The sequence below is a fragment of the Stegodyphus dumicola genome, chromosome X1 (assembly GCF_044657685.1).
Source record: "Stegodyphus dumicola isolate Sdum_Otavi_A_Nest chromosome X1, ASM4465768v1".
NCBI lineage: Eukaryota > Metazoa > Arthropoda > Arachnida > Araneae > Eresidae > Stegodyphus > Stegodyphus dumicola.
Window position 1 is genome coordinate 88,291,727 of NC_140780.1, and position 19,641 is coordinate 88,311,367.

Genomic DNA, 19,641 nt, shown 5'->3' on the forward strand with positions numbered 1-19,641 from the left:
TTTAAGAAAATTCTCTAAAAATAAAATAAATAGCAAATTTCAACAATATTTTTAATCGAATTGTTTTGTTTTATTAAATTTTTTATTTATGTACTTCCTACTAGACGTCTAACTGCATTTTTACTTCATCGTATGAAATAAAGGAACTATTATAGTCTCGAAAAATTTCGAGCATAAGATTTCAATGGAAATGCGCATTGTGACAGTTCCCGATTCCATTTGAAGAATTTTTGAGTGATGTCTGTATATAACGAGTAGAATAAAGAGCTCTTTTTTCCAAAACGAATTGTATGGATTCAAAAGGATTTTTTTTTCTTCAATACGTTTGTACGTACGTACGTATGTATGTATGTATGTATGTATCTTGTATAGCACAAAACGATTAGTTGTAGAACGTTGAAATTTTGTATGTGGTACTGTTGTAACATCTAGTTGTCCACCTCACTTTTTTATGGCAATCTGTAGTGCAAAACGTGTGTGCATAAATATATATAGAGAGAGAGGTAAATAGGTTAATTTTCAACAAATAAAGAAAACCTAACTGTTCATGCGGTCTCTTGGTTCCTATACGTATGTTTGGGAACATTTTGTACTTGCTATGGAAAAATAGAATTATAAGAAGTTTGAATCCTCTACGACAAAAATGGATCGGGATATTTAATTTCAAAATTTGCAATTTTTGGCACCATTTTCAACTTTCCTTGAGAGATCGATTTTTCAAGGTAGAATTATTCGAGGAAATAAGTTTAAATGAAGTGCTGGTGGTGTATTTAATTATGGCAAAGCACACTAGGGCTATCTGCCTAAGGGGAGGGATGCCTTCGTGGAGGACTTTCTAAGGGAAGTTGGCTCGTATGCACGTTGCACATGGCGAAAACCACGAAAAAGCCCATGCAGCCAGCCCGTCCGCGGGATTCGAACCTCGGACCGAACTACCAGTGTTCAGTGACTTTAGCGCTCGGCCGCTGGTGGGCCCAATGAAGTGCAGGAGAAAATTTGTATAAGTTTTATAATCCGTACAAGGAACTCATGTAGTGTCCACACAAACTTTTTTTATTTAATTATTATCTGCTAATTTTATATACTTCTAATTGACAAATAAAATCTGAGCAAATAAAAAAACCTAAAAGCCAAGTTTAATTACTAATTTAGTCATTTAAATAAAATTAAACGTTGCGAAATTACAAAAATATTTAGAAACGCATTATTATTATTATACTGTATAATTTTCAACTTTACAAGTTAAAACAGTCAAAAGTAATAAAGCATAATAAAAACAATTGGACTGAAAAAAACAATTATAGTAAATAAAAATATACAACTTAAAATTTTTTAAACGAGTGGAAAGTAAATGGAAGAAACATCATATGCAAGCGGTAAACGACCTAGAGCTTTTAAGTTAATATTAGGACTGTCTAAGTTGAACTAATTTTGCTCTTTCTCAACGGAATGTTTTGAGTGTGTTTAATTTTACAGTATGCAAAATATTTGCCATATCACTGAACTCTTTTCCTGTTCGTAAAATATTTTTAATTTTATTTTCTTACTTACCAATGATTTCAAATATTTTTAAGATTTTTTTAACCCTAAATAATTTTAGCACTTTTCAGTTACTTATATCTATTATCTAATCTATCTATAGATCTATCCATGCATTTTGCCTCTGAAAAGATGAAAACAAATTTCAATCTAAGCCATTAAATGATTTTCATTCGTTAAAGAGCAAAATGTCAATGCTTCTTAAAATTAAAAATTTGAAACTTTGACTATTAACAGGAAATAATATACTGAATGGATTTTCTTACGCAAAAATTACTGTCATCAATGTATAAACTATTGATGTCACTGGATGTATAGCTTATCAGTGTCATTGATTTGCTAAATTATCGAGCAGTATTGTCGTCGATGTATTTGTTAAATGCATACTAAGTTTCTTGCAAAACTGTTCATTAGTTTGCGACTGAACTTTTCAAAATATCACTTGAGATATCAAACAGCATTTAATTCGGCTGCAAGATATTGTTTAACAGATGATGAAGCTGGTGAAACTAATGTAAGACTAACGGCCTTACAAAGTCAAGAATTAGTCATATGATTTATAAATTTGCATCCAATTCTGAAATTCTCAAGATCTAAGAGGTATAGCAGAGGAAAACCTAAAGATTAAAAATCAAGCAGTCAAGCAGATGTCATTTAACCTTTCCAGATTACATCTCGATGAAACAAAATGTCTAAAATTATCTTTTTAAAGTCGTTGTGACAAATACTATTGTGAATAGGAGAATATAAAAAGGAATGTCTTAACAAGACGACTTAATGAATAGAAGAGAGCATCTATAAGCTTTCTGCAGAAGTCGGAAGGTTTTAAACTGATAAAAGTTTTACGTCAGCTAAGTGTGAAACACCCGCAAGAAAATCAAACTACGAATAAATGTTATTTGTAACACATGTCAGTGTACGAGAACTGCTTGGTTACTGGAGATAACCGGCGCTGATGCCAAACATCTGCGTTTTTAGAAGGAAAGTAGCATCAGTGTGATGCTGCGTCGATTACTGTTTCCCTCGCAGATGTTAAGCAAATCCCTCCTGTTGCTGACCAAATCCATATGCTTTGTTTTAAAAAATCTAATTTTTACTTTTGCTCATTTGCAAGAAAGGTCGCCTGATTGTGAAACGTTAGTGTCTGAAAGTATTGACCTTTTAAAGTCACACCAAAAGAAAAACAGAAGTTTTTCTTTTTGGTTGCAGAACACCAAGTAGTGGTTGAATCAAGCTTTCTGATGAGATTAATCTATGCAAGTCTCATTTTAATTAGGGCAATAAATTCCTCTGAAGTAATTTACTGTGAGATACTGTTAGGTGAACTGAACGTCAAGAAAGTTTTTCAACTGATGGTATGAATTATTTGGATTACAGCAAAACATACTGAAGTCAGCTGCTTAAGGAGACAGATGCCTTCATGGAGGATGGTTTGAGGGAACTGACTCTTAATAAAATTCCATATGAGGAAAATCACAAAACACCCACGCAGCCAGGCAATTTGCTGGGATTTGAATCCGGGTCAAACTGCCAGGTTTTACCATTCCGCCACTACATGGATTTAATAGATGTCACATGCGTATATGTATCGGTCATTCAAATTGGAAAGTAGTCCTATCTGGAAAGCTTCAAGACAAACTTCTGAAGTTAATTTCTCTAGCCAAGCCCTATACAAGTACTACGGTGATATATGTTGTTTTATCCTGTAAAAAAGTAACAGCTTATTTTAATTCACTTTATATAGATTTCATTTAGGGGCAGAAGAAAATGAACTTATTCCTTCAATGTCTTTGAAAGTCGAAAAAGGTTTTATTCAATTTAAACGCACCCATATGCTTTCAGAACTAATTTAAAATATGTACTAGAATATAGTCAAGAGTACCTTACAAGAAAGAGATGTAACTAAGCTTATTTAGTAGACGCTGGCTGCCATTCATAACCGAAATATCACATTCGACTTCCGTGTAAGAGCCGTCCAGTATAGTGTTTAGGGGAGCCGACTGCAATACCAAAGGACCTAGGTTCGAGTCCCGTAGAAGACATGGTTACATTTGACCGTTCTCTCATAGGAGGCAAAGTGGCCCACCTATTTAGGTGCCTAAAGCCACCATCGCTTCAAACCTTAATAGTGGCCAATGTCTGTGGACGGTTTGATTCCGCCATTCAGGAAAAATCTTCCGTTTAAAGTCTGGCTGCTTGTGTGCTTCTTCATCTGCTTTGGTTGCCTAGTGTAATATTCTCTAATCGACGTATGATGGAGATTTGTTCCCGATTCCGGCGAATTCCTGGCTGTGAAGGAATAATACAATTTTGTAATTAGTTAGCTAACAGCGTTTTATCCTCTAGCTATAGTTAAAAAGTTTAGTAATGAAAACAAAATTTTTATTTATTTATTTATTTTATTTATTATAATTTTTTTTTACGTAGCAGCCTATTAACTGTCAGACCATGCGTAAATAAGCATATGAAAAAGTAAACTTTCAGTTCAGGAAACTGACTGAATAATTTTACCAGCATGTCTTTTGACTGGTAATTCAACAGGGGTTCCAATCCTGGCGAAAAGGCTGGCTGGAAGGACGCTTTCGTGATTTTCCTCCATGTGTAACTTGGATACGAGCCAGGATCCCTTAGAAAATACTGCACGAAGGCATTCCACCTCTTGGGCAAATAGCCTTCGTGTGCTTTGCTATAATTAAATAAAACAAACCACCATGTCTTTAACGGTAAGTATGTGTGTGGTCCCTGTTGCATATGCATGTGCTTGTTTCCGTAAGAATGCAAGCATATACTATGTACACATTGTATATGACCCGGGTTTAAAAGGTTAAGTATTTGTGCGTGTATTTGCTGTTTACTCTTGTGCAAAGCTAACCTAAAAGCACTGTATAGCATACGAGGGGTATTTATTCGCCAAGTAATATAGTCCATTAAAATAATGTAGCAGAAAAATTGTGTTGGCTGGAAATAGCTACTAAATTATTTATAGGTAAAATCATTACATAACTATAAACTATTTAGTCTATTACTATTTTAATTTTTCTCAATTTCTTTCTTAACGCCTAATTTAAAATTTAATAAAGCCGCCTAGATTTAAGTTCCCCAGTGAACTTTGTTTATTTCAGCTGACTCTCTTGGCAATTAATTTGTTACAGCAACCCTAGCACCTCCCCCCCCCAAATTTATTTGTTGCTTGCTACTTATTAAAGTCTTTAACTTTGTATCCATTGGAGTGAGATTGGGGGATCATGGTAGCCACAAAAGAAAATGTCCCCATTTTGAAATGTTGTACACACTACAAATTTGTAGCTGAAATAAAATGTTTTTTTACCTCTGCTCTGTTGCTTTGCCATTGGTCCTTTATAATGATGTTCTTTGCAAACGGCTTAAGACGGCAATTTTCGTCAAACGGACATCGTTCAATGAGCTGAACAATTTACGGAGGAAAACATGGGTGTTGCCATTCAGACATTTTGAAATCTGTTCACTGAGACCTTAGTTATCTTAAATCATCACGATCTCTAGTACTTACTTTTAAATAATAATATCTGAAATTTCATTTCGATTGTTAAGCGGAGAGGCTGCTAGATGCTCATACATTGGGACAGTTTTATTTTCATGACCACCCTGTATACCAACTAAAATTATGCGGATATTGAATACGTTTTCCTTCTGTCTGTATATAGCCGGAGGGAAATAATTAAAAAGCAGAAAGGACAGTTGATTAGAATTTTTCTGTAAATAAAAACCTAGATTTTGTACATCGGTTTTTGGAATAACGATCAGCGCAAGGAAACAGGCGAAAAGAAACCTAGATTAGCTCTCCTAGGATGGACCTTAGATTAAACCTCCTTAGATTCCTCCTTAGATTAAACCTCCTTAGATTCCTCCTTAGATTAAACTCTCCTAGGATGGACATGCTGGACGGTATTGTGGTTAGTGCACGCTGACTAGCCTGAAACTAAGTGTGTGTATTCAAACTTTCTATGCAAGTGTGTTTTCTCTTTCATTCTCGACAGTGTAAGATAGTCATACCCTGCGGTGTACTATGGATAACATATCGAAGTTGAAAATGTGAAACGATCAATAGGCTCAGCTATTCCCAATTAATGCTTTTGAGCAAGAACCACACACTCGGGAAAGAAAAAAGATTCATCTAGTGCTCTTATGTTAGTTTTGTCACACTGTATTTGGTATATAATCTTAGTACATCCCTAAATATTTCTTGTAAATAAATTAGTTAGAATATTGAATACAAAACTTCACACTTCTAGTCGTAATATGAATGTTGATACAGTCTGCAGAAATCTCATTCAGTTTCCTCAAAATACGTGAAAGAGTAATAATATTTGATGCTCATTCAAGGTTGATAACTAGCATATTTAGAGATTCTTCACAAGTAAGTTTCCTTGAAATACTATTCATTCGTGAACTCCAAAGTAGCCAGCAGTCCTTAGTAAGTTCTGAACTTTTTTCATGCATTTCAGTATTTCACAATAATTCTGGAGTATGTAACCCACCAGCGACCGAGCGGTAAAATCGCTGAACCATGGTATTTCGACCTGGGATCGAATCTCGGCGAACTGGCTTGGTTTATGTGATTTTCTCCTCCTGTAACGGAATATGAGTCAGTTATCCTCAAAACGGCCTCCACGATGGCATCCCCCCATAGGCAGATAGCCGTCATGTTTATTTGGCTACTCGAATAACCGTATCTAACCTAAACTTATGCGTGATATAACCGGCAAAGGTGACGTGTTTTAGGTTTATTTGATATTTCAAAGCTTATCTAAGAAAAGGAATGCCTTTCTGGAGGATTTCCAAGAAAAACTGGCTCGTGTACACGTTACATATGGGGAAAAACACGAAAACTCCCATACAACCAGCCCGTTCGCTGGGATTTGAAAGAGGGACTGAACTACTAGCCCAAAGGTGATGAATTCTCACATACAAAAATCACATTTCATTTAGTCAAGGTAATAGTATTTTGCCTAATTTTGAAATGAGGAATACACAAACGTGTATATTATTATTATGAAAGTTGAAATTAGTTAATATTCAAATGTTATCTATTGTTAACAAATAATAAATGCATGTATGTAAGACAAAATAATGAAAATATTTAAAACTGAAGTTTATTTGCTATTAAAGACGTGTTATAGCATTTCAACTGAGAAACAACTTAACTATATTAATACATCAGTATATCTGGAGAAATGCATAAGGTCTGAAGACTTCAGAACGTATTCCATTAGTAGAATATCTGTCTGTGAAACACTGTTAGAATTCTGATACTAGATTATGCAGCAGTAACTTGTTTTATTGTGTGTTATCACGTATTCGTATCGAATATAGATTAACATGAAGTAGAATATAGATATAAGTTAACGCGAAGAATAGAAATGTCCTCAAGAAATTCGAAAACATGGTACAGAAAGAAATAAAAAGAATGTTACTTTTTTACATAGGCGAACAACAAACACAATTAGAACACAAGTTGCACTTTTTAGAGGACGCGCAGACATTTCAGCAGAACTTAAACTTTACGTTTTCTAGTGTCTGAGAGTCTTGCTGAGTGTGAATGTAAGTTTCCGTTATGAAAGACCTGCAGAAAACATCGAAAACATATTGACAATAGTTAGCAAGCTGTCCCTATTTACATAATTTCATTTTTATCAATTGATGATGATGTCAGATTTTCTATATGTGCGTCATGGTTATCTGCAGATCAAACTCTATTTTCATTTTTATTCTTATCTTTGATACTTATTTTGAGTCTTAGCGTTTTATCACACAAAGAAGCCTTCTGAAACATCATGGTTATATCACTTCACCTATCTTTGGTTTTGGCGCTCTGATACCATGGTGTCAATAGTCGGTGTCCTCCGATGATGATCGTTCCGACTAGTTAGCCTTCTATTCCTAAAGCCTGTTATTAATATATTTGATATTAAAGGGACTATCATGCCTATTAGTTATTAGTACACAGAAAGCACCAATTTTGTTTGAAATAAGAGTGGATGGAATATTGGCCACCTTTACAATTTTACTTCTAATCTTGAAACATATTTTGAGAAATGCAATACATATAATATATTTAATAAGTCTATGAAGCTTCAGGACTGAATTCTTTCAATCACTCCTAAGCAAAGCCGTTAAGTCTTAACTAATGGTAAGGATAATTAAGGCATTTCGAGTTCCTTTCTTTGAAATACTTCCTGTTTATGGAAAGACTTTTAAACGAAATTTTTGCTTACGTTCTTGCAGTCGATGTCAGCTACTTAAGATTACAGAACAAAGCAAAGAAATTTTCTTTTTTTTCAGTGTAACTAAAGGGGTTTCATCAACACCCATCTGATGCCACCCAAAGATCGCTTTCTGCTGCCTGAAATAAAATCTTTTTCCATGAAGGCATTATTCTGAAAGTGTTTCACAAAGTCATGATTGCAGAGAAAGATTTCACTGAGCCACCTGCAAGTTAGTTAGAAGCCTTTTAAACATGCTAAGATGTTATCATTAGAAAAAACACAAGTAGAAGACTAAATAAAACGACGCAGTTGTTTTTTTTCAAATATTTATATTTTCTTATTAAATCATAAAAACAGACACTGCATGAATTTAATTTACACACAATTTCATGCATTCTTGTAAGTGAAATGGCCGCTATATGGTGTTAATATTTTATTGGTTGTGAGGCAAACAATACTTTTAGGTCCTTGCAATTTTTTATATCATGTATTTCGATTGCATTATGTAGCTTAGTAATCAGAAGAAAAGTAAGAAGCTCAACAAGAGGCTATCTCATGAATTTGTTGATGAAAACAAAGCAGGGTTTTGGGAAGTACGCCCTTTTCATTCCTTAAGAAGTAAACAGGAGCGATTATTGTAACGAATTGTGACTGGAAGACAGGTGAATACTCTAAGACAATCGTACCCCTTCGTAACAGGGGTTGGAAGTGAAAGATGCTCCAGGAAGGACTCCAAAGTCACCTCTACAACTAACAAAGATGTTGTTTCCTGTATGGTGGTCATCTACTAGTTTTGTTTAATAATGATTTCATCCACGGGGGAAAGCAGATAAATGAGGTATGCATAAGTTAAATGCGCACAGTCAACAGTTCCGACCTCACGCAACAGTTTGCCCTATACAGCAAATCAACAATTTGGGATTTAAAATTGTTCTTTATTCTCCTTATATTTTCTACCACTTTCTTAGAAACATTAACCTTTTCTTCTAAAAAATGCTTTGTCGACAATACATTAATTTATACTGCATCTGTAGATTCATTACTTCCAGAGACTAATTTTGACAAAGTTGGCGTAAGTAGCCTTGCCACGCATTAGCAATAATGCATTGATGCTGACAGGGACATCTTTATTTTCTCATCTTTCTCTGTCATCCTTAAAATAAACTACTTCATTCTCCACAACACAATTTTTGTGTTTAATGTGACTTTACGAGCCGAACGATGAATTTAGCATTTAGGGAAAACAAATAAAAAGAAACACAAGTATCCCATTAAGGTTAATATTTTCTTAAAATATTTACCAGACTCAGAAAGCAGCGACAACTTCGAAAACGGCGCTACATTTTCACCACTTTTGCTTTATATAGCTAAGTAAATTACTTGATTGCTTGATTTGCACGCCAAGTAGAAAACTGTTCATTGCTCACATTGACAAAAGAAGGTTACTGTATTGGATCTATCTCTCTTTAATGAACCTGACGACTTCTCGCACAGGCGTGAAGTAATACCAGCACAGAAGAAGGGTTAAAATAATCCTTTATTAATTTCAACTATAAACAGAAATGCAGGTACTTCGTGCTTTACAATAACACCGACAACTTGCAGTGGGAAACGCATTTGTAACACAATAACTACAAATGTAAAAAGAGTAGTGCTGGTCCAGCACTTTAGTTACGGCTAATCTAGGTTGAATCTAGGTTGACTCGACAAACCTAACAGGAATGATAATTATTCAAAATGGGCAGGATGCTTATCAGCGTAACAGCAAGGTCAGAAAAGAAACGTACGCTTGCCAGCGAAAACACGCCCTGAATAAACTCCAAGATTCACCCGTTTAAATACTCATTTCACTTAACTTTAAATTTACATCCTGAACAAAAAATGCGACGGAAAGTTGAGGAGTTCAGGAAAGTTAACGAAAGTTTGAATAATTCGTTGGTTGAACTAAAGGAAACTCTACACCTGCTCTTAGTTACATACCTTCTGATTTTTTGACCTGTACTTATAACCATACTTGAAACATTTTGGATAGTCTTCTAAAATGTTGCGCGTAGGGTTGCGCCTCCAGACTGGTTCCACACGATGTTTTTTCTAAGAACGGCAGCAGATGGCTTTGTCTGCCTGCACTGTCTGTAAATCGGATAGTCTTTCCTTCGCGGTAGTCCAACCAGCAGAAGAAAAACCCGTTGGGGAAGTTCCTAGGAGTGTCCGAAAGAATTCGGTGACTTTCAAAAAGGATGAGAATTCCAATGTGTAGGCTTCCTTGCATATTAAGTTAACGTTTTGCATATCTTAGCACTCATGATGGGGTGATTAAAAAGCCATTTATAAATCTACGCGCATAATTTAGATGTGAGTACCATTAATGTTGGAGATACAGGCTCCAGCTGTAATTTGACCTTGAGAACTTCCCTGCCACGTTGACACCAAATAACTGAAAATCTTAACTTTTTAACATAACAACTATTTAAGGGAAAATGTTGTCTGCACTTGAACAAAGAATATCAAATTTTCAACATATTTTATACTGACTCAAGTTTTCTCAAGACATGGCAATAAGGAGACAGTTAAAGTGATCTGGAACTAGCTTCATTATTTTTGTGCAATTACGTAGCGGCGATGAATATTTACAGTGACCTCGTCGGGACTCGCACCCTAGACCTGTCGAAATGCGCGTCGGGTATGCTTCCAATTACACCACAAAGGCATACGAAAAAGAGTGAGAAAATACCCTATATACTCTACCTTTTAAAGGGTGACTGGGGTGAAGGGACTCAATCGCAAAATCCTAGTGGCCACGAATTATCAACCACTACCTTTTTAGTTCTGTGGGGGGGGGCAATTGTGGGCTCATTAGGTTATTTTGAAACAGAAGACCTGAAAAATGTGCAGTGCCCTCGCCGGGACTTGAATCGTGGATCACTTGAAATACGCGTCGAGTATGCTTCCAGTTACACCACGAATGCATGCGAAAAGGAGGGAGTTCATTCCCTATAAAAATGTTATTTTGTGTGTGTGTGCTCACAAAATCCAACAGTATAGTAAAATTAGCAGTAGTGCGCCATGAAGATGGCTCTTGCTCACGGGTATGAACCAACCAGGAATTTTTACAATCTCCAAAGAGTATATTTACTAGCTGCCAAACCTCAAGTAGGTATGGCTTGGAAGTTCAGAGCATATTTGTATATCAATATTTTAAAAATACGGAAATTAACAATTCCTGTATATGCAAATGAATTTGAAAAAATAACGCTCTGCACAATCAACAGCATACAAGAGTCCCTATATTTCCCTATGAATTTAAAATGTGTTTTAGGGCCCAAGTTGATATGAATCCTATTTCAGTTCGAGACAGTTAAGTATAAAAATCAACTATACAATCTGTGGAAGAATTTCGGTGTCTGGACAAATTGAAAGTTACACTTACCTGCTTTCAACCATACTAGAACACTTTTTATTGAATTCATCATTACTGAACATGCTTCAGTGCGTTAACTAATTATTATTGAACTCTCCTGAGTTCAATTGTTTGAAATTATAGAAGTGCAGCTAATAAATGTTCTGAACATATGAGTTAGGCTTCATATTATCAAAATGTTTCTGGTTCTACTCTGAAGAATGTCAAGCAATGCTGTGAATGTTGTCTAGCACTCTCCTGTGCCCAGATCGACAAAGCGCAAAGTGCTGACATTTTTAAGTGCCAGGTGTTTTTTTAGCCCATCCAAAGATTATGTGCCAGGAGCTCCTTCTCTACCACATTAATACATTTCTCTTGGTCAAAAATCTGCACAAGCATATTTGAAACGGTCCATGACCAGTGAGATACTAGCCTGCATTGGATTTTTGGGACTTCACTTTTGGAAACGTGCGTTCCACGTCAGACCTGAGCTTGTAAGACCAGAGTTCTTGCCACAATTCGATTAGTTTCTTTTATGTAATATGCTTTATGTGTGATTCTCTAAGCAATGTGGGTAGTATTGTTTGAGATGCATCATCTGCTGTCTGCTTTGCTAGAGTGTCTGCAACTTCATTGCCGAGTGTATCTATATCGAGTGCTTGAACTCGTTGAACATGTGGCCTACTAGCTAATGCTGTAGTAAGAAGAAACGTAGGCTTAGATTTTAATATGATGTATTAACTGGCGGCGATAGTGTTGCCTTGCAATAGATGCTAAGCTGGTTGCTTAATCTCCGAATATAACCATGTGCATTTGTTAGAAATGTACAACGCAATCTAATACTTCTCTAATTCCTATTAATTCAGTTTGAAAAATAGGTTTGTTCTGAATTCAGTCTTTTCTTCTCATATGCGCGTGATTTGTTATTCGTGTAGATGGCAGAAGCTACTTTCTGTCAGCCTTTAAATAATCTGCATAAAGCTCGACTTCGCCATTTTGATGCCACTTGGCAGTTATTTTAATGTTGTTCATTAAGCTGAAGGTGGTCGGATGATAGAAATTGTTAGATACAACTGATTCATAATCTGACTGATGAAAAGTACTGCCTCGCCGACTGGATGACTGTGCCAATCCATTAACTTTTCCTAGTTCAGCCTCTTTTTGAACTACGGCGAAATTCCTGCAATTTGTTGGAGCGCTATTGTCGAGGAACTGTGATAGGCACGACAAATCGATAAACCTTGCATTCTTTGAATAGATAGGATCCAGTAGACGAGAATACTTCAGGCAATATTAAAAGCCCTATATGAATCAAATTAGGCAAATAAAAAACGTTTTGTTTGGCTTAGATTTTAATTATGACTTTATGAATTTCAAGGGCTATCAGGTAGAGGTCTTTCTTCAACAGAAGCAAAGAAAGAATTTATACCAAAAGCAAAAGAAAAAAGCAGACAAGAAGGTAGAGCCATTTGCTCACAGAAATAAGAAAATGGAAAGTTATGTTAATAGAATTTTAAAAGTGTTTGGAAGGACTAAATTGGAATTAAAGTCATCAATTAAACAATATAACACTTTATGAATGTGAAAAGCTTCAAGGAAATCCAACTCACCAACTGAAGAAGCTTTTGGCTAACTTGGAAGACACATAGTCAAAATTTTGATTAAATTTCTAGCTATGATTAGCCACCGAAGATTTGTTATTTCTCTTTTTCTCACATATGATTCTAGTCTTCTTTGATGTAAAACTTGAGTGCTCTTTTAGTTGAACGAATATATCTTAAACCGCATTGACAAGAAAATCAGAAATGGAATCTTTAAGAATCGAACCGTGGATTTTATTGATAGGCGAGAAAATGACTTGAAAACGGAACTTCTGGAGAATCCGTGCAATGCATTCTTCAGTGTATCTTGACCAATTATTCTTTCTGAAGTCTTACTGAATAATGTTACTATTTCGCTTATCGGAATTTCATCTGAATTTAGATTTTACACTTTTAAATTTTGATTTTTATTTAGTTTTTGTTAAAATATTTTTTAATTTTTGCCATTTCTTTATTTTTTTTTTTTTCCTATTTCTCTCTCTATCTCATTTTTTTTTATTTCCTTAGTGCTATAACATACTTGCGTAGGTTTCATTGAACACACATAGATGATGTTAAACGTTAACTACTTATATACTCATATTATTCATTTATATATGTGTGTATAATGTGTTATTATTATACATTATATATATATTAAGAATACAACTCTGATGATTTCATTTTGACGACAGTTCCTGGATGACATTAGATCCCTGCTGTGTAATTTTATTTTGTGTACATTTATTATGGTTTGTAATTATTTGGCTCCAAGCTGAAATAAAAATCTTAAGTCATTGTGATAGCCGATTAGCCCTTACTTTTTCTCAGCTGGCTCCGTTGTTTTATATTATGCACTTAAATTAGAAATTTTACATCAAGAAACTTTAAAACGGATGATACCTAAATTTCTTACTTTAAATGCCTCAAGAATATTAATAAAATCCATCACAAAAAAAAAGTTGAATACTTAATTTTAACACATCGAATAATCTTTTCCTATCCGTGCCTTTTTTTCAGTCTGATTTAAATTTTATAATTTCCAGAGTTAGAGAGTAGTTTTAACTCATCGTTTTCGCTTATTGATACTGTATTGTTAGCATATGAAATTTTATCTTGTGTGAGTTTATAATTATAAACTTGTAGAGACATTAGGTATTTTTTAGCGGCAGGCAAGCTGAAAAATTAGCAACGCCTTCGCCGGGAATCGAACCACGGACCTCTGGAATATCGGCCCAGCGTGCAGAACCACTACACCACGAAGGCACGCTAGGAAGGCGGGAGAAATACCTTATAAAATTAACGCTTCCTTCTTCCTCTTCTTTTAGTTAGTTCTTTGGTGTAATGAACTGAAAAAATAATTTTTAGTTATTATACACTGTTGCCCAGTAAAATTACAACACCACGAAAGGAAAGGAAGTAAAAAATTATATTTATTGCTTGTATGCAGTATGGCATGAAGACAAAATGATCAAATTTGTAAGTTTAGAGGAGTGCAAAATTAATAGAAACATCTGCCAGCCCTGGCAGCTAAAACGGTCCTTAACCTGTTAGGCATGGAGTCGAACTGGACTTGGATGACAGAAACGGGCAACACATTTCCATGCTGCTTCAGGTCTATACCACACTTCATTGACCGTATTAGCTGGAGAGGTTTAGCGGGTCAGTCTCTCCGCAACCTATGACCAGATGTTTTCAATAGTTGACAGATTTGGAAACCGTGCAGGCCAGGGCAGCAGTCGAATACCCTGTGTATCGAGAAATGGCAGAACACGACGTACAACATTTGATCTTGCATTATCTTGGTGAAAAATTGCGTTTGGCAGGTCTCGAAAATAGGGAACAACCACTGGACGTAAGATGTCAGAAATATACCGATCTGCGTTCAAATTACTGTCGATCCGAACTAGAGATATGCGTGTCATGTACCCAATAGCTGCCCAAACCATCACACCAGGTGCAGGGTCCCTAAGCCGATATCGAATGCAAGCCGGTGATGTGTGGTCTCTGTCTCCTTAGAGACTCCAGAAACGCATACGGCCATCAGAATATTGCATACAGAACCGGATTCGTCTGAAAAGACGACATTATGCCACTCTTGTACAAATTTTGTAACAAGTTTCTTATTCACCTATTTTTCTGTGCCACTCCTGTATCCAGCTTTGTCGTTCAGGGCACCAGAGTCTCCATCTCTCTGTATGCAGCATTGTCAAGGGAAGCCCAATTAATGGTTGCATTGTTGAGTCTTGCTGCTGCAAACTTCGACGCACCCTAAGAGCGTATACTGGGCGTGCTACAAACATGCCCATTTCGTGACTAATGGTCCATGATATGGTTGTACACGTTTTTGCAGAGCTGACCTCACAATATGTCTGTCCTCTAGAAACTTATTCATGACAGGTTGTTGAGATCCTGTATGATTCTATATTCGCATGACAGTGGTTGGATGTCAACCAGTGCGACGGGCGATATCATGGAATGATAATCCACACTCTCGATAGGCAACGATCCTGCCTCTATCGAACTCTGACACTTGCTAGTAAGCATTTCTTCTTTTTATTCGACGCATAACACGATATTTTGAGCAAACTCTGATCTTACAAATCGCTTTCCAAATGAGAAATTCTCTATACAACTTTTCTTTTATGCAGTGGTTCTGATGTCGTTTCTCCCTTCTGCGTTGTATAAATGCGCTGAAATACTAATCATTTCCATATCCTAAACTCTTCTTCATTTCATGTGATTTTGACGTTCGTCAGATCATTCCTTTCTGGTGTTGCAATTTTAATGGTCAGCAGTAAATTGTTTTATTCTTGTAATTTATAGTACATGCCCAAAAGTTGTTCTGAGGACATTTCAACTCTCCACTTTTCAAGTTTACGATTTGAAAAATATGCCTTAGAAATATCTATAATTCTGTTTAGAAATTTCTCTTCCAGCTGCTATTTAAACGCTTATTTTATACAGATATTACTAAATAAACCACGTGTTAGTTTAAAAAAAAGTTGATACTTTTTATCAGATTATCTTACGCAAATAAGACTAAGAGCTTGAATTCGCATTTTAGAAGAGTATTTTGCGGTTTCCTTCAAAGACTATTTTTACGTGCAGCAAACTGATCAATTTGGTTAGATAATATTACTTAAATTACTGATATAAGTTTGGGTTAGACTTATATCAGTAATTTAAGTAATATTTCGATGAAATGACACAGAAAAATTTAGGTTAATGAATTAAGAACTTAGAATCTAACAATTCAATCACGCTTTTCCTATCTCTCTAATTTGATCTGTCTAATTTGATCTATCTAAATTGATCTGTCTGCTTAAAATTGTCTGTAAATCCAGACATTACTTATAAATCATTTAAAACTAAAAGATTTGGATTACTTATAAATCGTTTAAAACTAAAGGATATGGATATTTTCACATTTGAAAAATTTCTTTGGAAGATATTTAAAATCAAGAATGAATGCACATTGTAAATATGCATTTCACCTGTTATTATTGAATTTTTTATTTAGATGACGAATATACGTCATTTAGATGTATCATTTTCATTTAGATGACGACATTTACAATTACACATAAATCAATATTTTAAAGTTTAATTAAAAAAATTAAAGAATTTGAAAGCATTCGAAATTCAACATATTTTCATTTCATCAGGAAATACTTCAGAAAAGGTATTCATTTATATAACTTACAAATTAAATCTGGATATTTTATGACAGTTTGCAACAGATTTTCATTTCATCAGGAAATACTTCAGGCATCAGGAAATACTTCAGGAAAGGTATTCATTTATATAACTTACAAATTAAATCTGGATATTTTATGACAGTTTGCGTTTAATTAAGACAACGTTGTGTTAGCTTTCGAAATGACTGGTTTCTTATACGCACTGTAAACTTAGATATCGCATTGCTAACATATCATTGATCACATCCACAGCAGAGGACAAGTATTCTGAGATACTTTGTGAATTAACACTCTGACTGCATGCTTTTACGCACATTTGATGCCATGTACTTCCGGGGTTTTTTACGTAGGCAATTTACATAAGCAGATGTATTCTACTTATATTTGAGTCACATTTACAGTTAACTTCGTCTAACCTTGGGATGCTTCATGTCGACTATGTTATTGTTAGCTCCAAATATTTATTTTTATTATATACGTGTATACAGATATATATATATATATATATATATATATATATATATATATATATATATATATATATATGTAATAATACAATTCCATAATCAAGAATACACTTAAAATTCTAACTGTATGTTCTTTTCATTTTTAATGGCGACGTTCTCTTATTTGAAAGTACGTGGAATTAAATCCACAGCCCCGTAGTCAAGTTGTTTTTCCCGCATTTTCTACACGTACAGTTTTAGAATGTTCTCGAGATATTTAAAGCGAACTGGATTGGCTGACGAGGCTGACGTCATTTCTTGGAAGCTCCGCCTTTCCAGAGGGTATAAAAATACTCTCAAAAGGAATATCGGGGCTTTTTCTTAAATGTCACGATGCAGTAAACTTCATACAAAAAGTTATTAGTAATTCTTTTTATTTACTCCGGATATCTGATTTTTGTAACTGCTATTTCTATTGAATAATAATAAATGGATCCTGTTTTTTAAACTTATCGTCTGATTATTTAAGCTACGACTACATTGATGATTCTTCAACAATCTATTTATTCCTGACAAAAGCTGGTACATCACATATATATATGTATGTTAGTCTAAAATGGGTGTGTATATATATATATCGCACTGATTAAAATTTTCAGTTCAGTTTTTTTTTTTTTTTTTTTTTATGAGATTTTATATTTTAATGTATAATGTTTCTTTTCATTACCAAATTATATTTTATATACTTTTCTAATATTCTCGACATTTATTTAGCCCCTTGAACGCATTAAAAAATCAACTTTCTTTAGAATTACTCTTTGCGGTGCAAAATGTTTCAGTTTTTTATGTTTGCTTTTTAATGCTAATTTTTAGAAGTTAACTTTTAGTATTAATATTAACAATATAAATGCTTTATGTTTGGTGGATTTCTGTAAAATAGAATGACAGTAGAATTAGTAGGCGATTTAAGAATATGAACTCATAAAATAAATTGTTCTCTGCGAACGTGATACATACAAATGCAACAAGATGAGTTCCCATTTTTAGAAGAGCTCGTAGGAGATCGTATGAGCACGTTTCACTGAATTTAAATTGCCTTATCGAGTGCTTCTTTAATGTTTTGATCCTACATCTGCAATCTTGATAAAAATAATCAACTTAGATTAACGGTGATTTGTTTCATTGTTTATCAGACTTAACTTCATTTCAACGGTTATTTGAGAAAACATTTCTTCATTGAATTAAAAATCAGTCACGACATGTGTTCTCAAAACTTCGAATATTTTCATACAATGTTTAATTGATCAGAATATGGTTTACAAATAAAACTGACATTACTATGTATCTGAAGAATGTTTTTGTTCCTTTGTAGAGACATTAGGTATTTTTTAGGAAGCAGGAGATTTGAAAAATTAGCAACACCTTCGCCGGGAATCGAACCGCGGACCTCTCAATTACACGCTGAGCGTGCAGAACCACTACATCACGAAGGAGGGAGAAGTACCTTATGCCCTTTTTATTAGAAATACTTGGAAACTGACTGTTCAGCTAAGTTTAAACTCTCATATTTCCATTTCAAGTTTTCCCATAAAGCAACTATTAATTCATTAGGTTTTAGTACTTTCACTGTCATTTGTTCCATTGATTTAGGCATTATTGCATATGGATCGTGAAAGCTTTAAATTCGTGTAAAAAAAGGTGTATTGGCTCTTTTATTAATTTCCATATTATGGGAAGATGACTAGTGTATGGCATTTTTATCTTGCCTACCTTCTCAAACGATGAAGTACGTAATCGAGGCTTCGGTAGATCGCGGCTTACCGCAATTCAAAAATCCTTTAAAAAAATTTCAGAAAAGCTGTTTATTAAATGCCAATCATGCGCCAAACGAAACATAGCCGCGTAGTAACAACCTATAAGCTACCAGTACTGTCTCTTTACATCAGTAGCTAACCTGAACACAAATACTCACATATAATTAAAACCGATGTTTCGTAGCTTTTCCAGTGCTTTGATATAAAGTATAGATTTTAATTATTCTGTCATTCTCTGTAAATATACATTTCAATGTATAATACATGAACTTTTTTTTTAATTGTTTAGTTTTCTCAGAAGACTAAAACATTATAAAGCTTTACTTTAGAAAAACAAGCTTTGCTTTTTTGTGCTTAAAGCAAAAAAGCGAATCTTTACGCACAAAAAAGAAAGGGGCTGGAATTCCATTGTAGATAAAGAATGTCGTCTACATAAGACTTAGTTTTTACCTTAAGTAATGATAACATTATCGTTTTACTACTTATCTACATCAGTGTTCCATATTATCTTCGGTTTTACAAAACTAGTAAATCTTAGAATGCACTACTTGGAAAAACAATATACCTATTGTTTTCATAAATTACTCTGAGCGTTCGACTTCCAATTAAGTTTGCATTTTTTTCCTAGCTCATCAAAATACAAAAGTCGACTTTTATTTATCGACTGGTGCTCAAATTATTGAATATGTGAAGTAATAATGCTAAACATCGGGAGAGCTGTCAACTAGGCAAATAGAGAAAACGAGAGTAAGGGGTATTGAAACGAAATTTAGTACGCTATAATTACAGCTTCGAAAAGATTTGAATTAAAATTAATTGACTACTTAATTCATTAAAAATCAAGATTGAAAACGGTTGAGCCAGAATAAAATTTGCAGCAAAATCTCCAAAGATTGGTTTTGCTTAAAATGGGAGACTA

At 34.5% G+C, this 19,641-nt stretch overlaps 1 protein-coding gene and 1 non-coding gene across 3 annotated transcripts in view; one reads left to right on the plus strand and one right to left on the minus strand.

The window, feature by feature from the left end:
* Positions 1-19,641, plus strand: part of LOC118186523 (uncharacterized) — a 512,903-nt gene that overhangs the window by 477,918 nt on the left and 15,344 nt on the right. The window lies entirely within an intron of this gene.
* On the minus strand, positions 13,954-14,027 carry TRNAI-GAU (transfer RNA isoleucine (anticodon GAU)). Its single transcript has one exon. It is a non-coding gene; the product is annotated as a tRNA-Ile (tRNA).